This window comes from Pongo abelii, chromosome 11, assembly GCF_028885655.2.
Source record: "Pongo abelii isolate AG06213 chromosome 11, NHGRI_mPonAbe1-v2.0_pri, whole genome shotgun sequence".
NCBI lineage: Eukaryota > Metazoa > Chordata > Mammalia > Primates > Hominidae > Pongo > Pongo abelii.
The window spans coordinates 2,253,116-2,259,479 of NC_071996.2; positions in this window are offsets into that span (position 1 = coordinate 2,253,116).

Consider the following 6,364-nt stretch of genomic DNA (forward strand, 5'->3'; position numbering starts at 1 on the left):
ACTTCAGCAAAGTCTCAGGATACAAAATCAATGGACAAAAATCACAAGCATTCTTATACATCAATAACAGACAAACAGAGAGCCAAATCATGAGTGAACTCCCATTCACAATTGCTTCAAAGAGAATAAAATACCTAGGAATCCAACTTACAAGGGATGTGAAGGACCTCTTCAAGGAGAAAACTACAAACCACTGCTCAAGGAAATAAAAGAGGATACAAACAAATGGAAGAACATTCCATGATCATGGGTAGGAAGAATCAATATCATGAAAATGGCCATCGTTCCCAAGGTAATTTACAGATTCAATGCCATCCCCATCAAGTTACCAATGACTTTCTGCACAGAATTGGAAAAAACTACTTTAAAGTTCATATGGAACCAAAAAAGAGCCCGCATCACCAAGTCAATCCTAAGCCAAAAGAACAAAGCTGGAGGCATCATGCTACCTGACTTCAAACTATACTACAAGGCTACAGTAACCAAAACAGCATGGTACTGGTACCAAACAGAGATCTATATCAATGGAACAGAACAGAGCCGTCAGAAATAATGCCACATATCTACAACAATCTGATCTTTGACAAACTTGACAAAAACAAGAAATGGAGAAAGGATTCCCTATTTAATAAATGGTGCTGGGAAAACTGGCTAGCCACATGTAGAAAGCTGAAACTGGATCCCTTCCATACACCTTATACAAAAATCAACTCAAGATGGATTAAAGAGTTAAACGTTAGACCTAAAACCATAAAAACCCTAGAAGAAAACCTAGGCAATACCATTCAGGACATAGGCATGGGCAAGGACTTCATGTCTAAAACACCAAAAGCAATGGCCACAAAAGCCAAAATTGACAAATGGGATCTAATTAAACTAAAGAGCTTCTGCACAGCAAAGGAAACTACCATCAGAGTGAACAGGCAACCTACAAAATGGGAGAAAATTTTCACAACCTACTCATCTGACAAAGGGATAATATCCAGAATCTACTATGAACTCCAACAAATTTACAAGAAAACACCAAACAACCCCATCAAAAAGTGGGCGAAGGACATGAACAGACACCCCTCCAAAGAAGACATTTATGCAGCCAAAAAACACATGAAAAAATGCTCACCATCACTGGCCATCAGAGAAATGCAAATCAAAACCACAATGAGATACCATCTCACACCAGTTAGAATGGCAATCATTCAAAAGTCAGGAAACAACAGGTGCTGGAGAGGATGTGGAGAAATAGGAACACTTTTACACTGTTGGTGGGACTGTAAACTAGTTCAACCCTTGTGGAAGTCACTGTGGCGATTCCTCAGGGATCTAGAACTAGAAATTCCATTTGACCCAGCCATCCCATTACTGGGTATATACCCAAAGGACTATAAATCATGCTGCTATGAAGACACATGCAGACGTATGTTTATTGCGGCATTATACCCAATAGCAAAGACTTGGAAGCAACCCAAATGTCCAACAACGATAGACTGGATTAAGAAAAGGTGGCACATATACACCATGGAATACCAGGCAGCCATAAAAATTGATGAGTTCATATCCTTTGTAGGGACATGGATGAAATTGGAAACCATCGTTCTCAGTAAACTATCGCAAGAACGAAAAGCCAAACACCACATATTCTCACTCATAGGTGAGAATTGAACAATGAGAACACATGGACACAGGAAGGGGAACATCACACTTCGGGGACTGTTGTGGGGTGGGGCGAGGGGCGAGGGACAGCATTGGGAGATATACCTAATGCTAGATGACGAGTTGGTGGGTGCAGCGCACCAGCATGGCACATGTATACACATGTAGCTTACCTGCAAGTTGCGCACATGTACCATAGAGCCTAAAGTATAATAATAATAATAATAATAATAATAATAATAATGATAAAAAGAAAAAAAATTAAAAAAAATAGAAAGGGATAAAATCCTCGACACATACACTCTCCCATGACTAAACCAGGAAGAAGTTGAATCTCTGAGTAGACTAATGACAGGAGCTGAAACTCTGGCAATAATCAATAGCTTACCAACCAAAAAGAGTCCAGGATCAGATGGGTTCACAGCCGAATTCTACCAGAGGTCCAAGGAGGAACTGGAACCATTACTTCAGAAACTATTCCAATCAATAGAAAAAGAGGGAATCCTTCCTAACTCATTTTATGAGGCCAGCATCATGCTGCTACCAAAGCTGGGCAGAGACACAACCAAAAAAGAGAATTTTAGACCAATACCCTTGATGAATATTGATGCAAAAATCCTCAATAAATTACTGGCAAACCGAATCCAGCAGCACATCAGACAGCTTATCCACCATGATCAAGGGGGCTTCATCCCTGGGATGCAAGGCTGGTTCAATATACGCAAATCAATAAATGTAATCCAGCATATAAACAGAACCAAAGTCAAACACCACATGATTATCTCAATACGTGAAGAATAGGACTTTGACAAAATTCAACAACCCTTCATGCTAAAAACTCTCAATAAATTAGGTATTGATGGGTCGTATCTCAAAATAATAAGAGCTATTTATGAGAAACCCACAGCCAATATCATACTGAATGGGCAAAAACTGGAAGCATTCACTTTGAAAACTGGCACAAGACAGGGATGCCCTCTCTCACCACTTCTATTCAACATAGTGTTGGAAGTTCTGGCCAGGGCAATTAGGCAAGAGAAGGAAATCAAGGGTATTCAATTAGGAAAAAAGGAAGTCAAATTGTCCCTGTTTGCAGATGACGTGATAGTATATCTAGAAAACCCCATTGTCTCAGCCCAAAATCCCCTTAAGCTGATAAGCAACTTCAGCAAAGTCTCAGGATACAAAATCAATGGACAAAAATCACAAGCATTCTTATACATCAATAACAGACAAACAGAGAGCCAAATCATGAGTGAACTCCCATTCACAATTGCTTCAAAGAGAATAAAATACCTAGGAATCCAACTTACAAGTGATGTGAAGGACCACTTCAAGGAGAAAACTACAAACCACTGCTCAAGGAAATAAAAGAGGATACAAACAAATGGAACAACATTCCATGCTCATGGGTAGGAAGAATCAATATCATGAATATGGCCATCCTTCCCAAGGTAATTTACAGATTCAATGCCCTCCCCATCAAGTTACCAATGACTTTCTGCACAGAATTGGAAAAAACTACTTTAAAGTTCATATGGAACCAAAAAAGAGCCCGCATCACCAAGTCAATCCTAAGCCAAAAGAACAAAGCTGGAGGCATCACGCTACCTGACTTCAAACTATACTACAAGGCTACAGTAACCAAAACAGCATGGTACTGGTACCAAACAGAGTTCTAGATCAATGGAACAGAACAGAGCCGTCAGAAATAATGCCACATATCTACAACAATCTGATTTTTGACAAACTTGACAAAAACAAGAAATGGAGAAAGGATTCCCTATTTAATAAATGGTGCTGGGAAAACTGGCTAGCCACATGTAGAAAGCTGAAACTGGATCCCTTCCTTACAACTTATACAAAAATCAACTCAAGATGGATTAAAGACTTACACGTTAGACCTAAAACCATAAAAACCCTAGAAGAAAACCTAGGCAATACCATTCAGGACATAGGCATGGGCAAGGAGTTCATGTCTAAAACACCAAAAGCAATGGCAACAAAAGCCAAAATTGACAAATGGGATCTAATTAAACTAAAGAGCTTCTGCACAGCAAAGGAAACTACCATCAGAGTGAACAGGCAACCTACAAAATGGGAGAAAATTTTCGCAACCTACTCATCTGACAAAGGGCTAATATCCAGAATCTACAATGAACTCCAACAAATTTACAAGAAAACACCAAACAACCCCATCAAAAAGTGGGCGAAGGACATGAACAGACACTCCTCCCAAGAAGACATTCATGCAGCCAAAAAACACATGAAAAAATGCTCACCATCACTGGCCATCAGAGAAATGCAAATCAAAACCACAATGAGATACCATCTCACACCAGTTAGAATGGCAATCATTCAAAAGTCAGGAAACAACAGGTGCTGGAGAGGATGTGGAGAAATAGGAACACTTTTACACTGTTGGTGGGACTGTAAACTAGTTCAACCCTTGTGGAAGTCACTGTGGCGATTCCTCAGGGATCTAGAACTAGAAATTCCATTTGACCCAGCCATCCCATTACTGGGTATATACCCAAAGGACTATAAATCATGCTGCTATAAAGACACATGCACACGTATGTTTATTGCGGCATTATACACAATAGCAAAGACTTGGAACCAACCCAAATGTCCAACAATGATAGACTGGATTAAGAAAATGTGGCACATATACACCATGGAATACTAGGCAGCCATAAAAAATGATGAGTTCATATCCTTTGTAGGGACATGGATGAAATTGGAAATCATCGTTCTCAGTAAACTATCGCAAGAACAAAAAACCAAACACCACATATTCTCACTCATAGGTGGGAATTGAACAATGAGAACACATGGATACAAGAAGGGGAACATCACACTTCGGGGACTGTTGTGGGGTGGGGGGAGGGGCGAGGGACAGCATTGGGAGATATACCTAACGCTAGATGACGAGTTGGTGGGTGCAGCGCACCAGCATGGCACATGTATACACATGTAGCTTACCTGCACGTTGCGCACATGTACCATAGAGCCTAAAGTATAATAATAATAATAATAATAATAATAATGATAAAAAGAAAAAAAATTAAAAAAAAAAGAAAGGGATAAATTCCTCGACACATACACTCTCCCATGACTAAACCAGGAAGAAGTTGAATCTCTGAATAGACTAATAACAGGAGCTGAAATTGTGGCAATAATCAATAGCTTACCAACCAAAAAGAGTCCAGGATCAGATGGGTTCACAGCCGAATTCTACCAGAGGTCCAAGGAGGAACTGGAACCATTACTTCAGAAACTATTCCAATCAATAGAAAAAGAGGGAATCCTTCCTAACTCATTTTATGAGGCCAGCATCATGCTGCTACCAAAGCTGGGCAGCGACACAACCAAAAAAGAGAATTTTAGACCAATATCCTTGATGAATATTGATGCAAAAATCCTCAATAAATTACTGGCAAACCGAATCCAGCAGCACATCAGACAGCTTATCCACCATGATCAAGTGGGCTTCATCCCTGGGATGCAAGGCTGGTTCAATATACGCAAATCAATAAATGTAATCCAGCATATAAACAGAACCAAAGTCAAAAACCACATGATTATCTCAATACGTGAAGAAAAGGACTTTGACAAAATTCAACAACCCTTCATGCTAAAAACTCTCAATAAATTAGGTATTGATGGGTCGTATCTCAAAATAATAAGAGCTATTTATGAGAAACCCACAGCCAATATCATACTGAATGGGCAAAAACTGGAAGCATTCACTTTGAAAACTGGCACAAGACAGGGATGCCCTCTCTCACCACTTCTATTCAACATAGTGTTGGAAGTTCTGGCCAGGGCAATTAGGCAAGAGAAGGAAATCAAGGGTATTCAATTAGGAAAAAAGGAAGTCAAATTGTCCCTGTTTGCAGATGACGTGATAGTATATCTAGAAAACCCCATTGTCTCAGCCCAAAATCTCCTTAAGCTGATAAGCAACTTCAGCAAAGTCTCAGGATACAAAATCAATGGACAAAAATCACAAGCATTCTTATACATCAATAACAGACAAACAGAGAGCCAAATCATGAGTGAACTCCCATTCACAATTGCTTCAAAGAGAATAAAATACCTAGGAATCCAACTTCCAAGGGATGTGAAGGACCTCTTCAAGGAGAAAACTACAAACCACTGCTCAAGGAAATAAAAGAGGATACAAACAAATGGAAGAATATTCCATGCTCATGGGTAGGAAGAATCAATATCATGAAAATGGCCATCCTTCCCAAGGTAATTTACAGATTCAATGCCATCCCCATCAAGTTACCAATGACTTTCTGCACAGAATTGGAAAAAACTACTTTAAAGTTCATATGGAACCAAAAAAGAGCCCGCATCACCAAGTCAATCCTAAGCCAAAAGAACAAAGCTGGAGGCATCATGCTACCTGACTTCAAACTATACTACAAGGCTACAGTAACCAAAACAGCATGGTACTGGTACCAAACAGAGATCTAGATCAATGGAACAGAACAGAGCCGTCAGAAATAATGCCACATATCTACAACAATCTGATCTTTGACAAACTTGACAAAAACAAGAAATGGAGAAAGGATTCCCTATTTAATAAATGGTGCTGGGAAAACTGGCTAGCCACATGTAGAAAGCTGAAACTGGATCCCTTCCTTACACCTTATACAAAAATCAACTCAAGATGGATTAAAGACTTAAACGTTAGACCTAA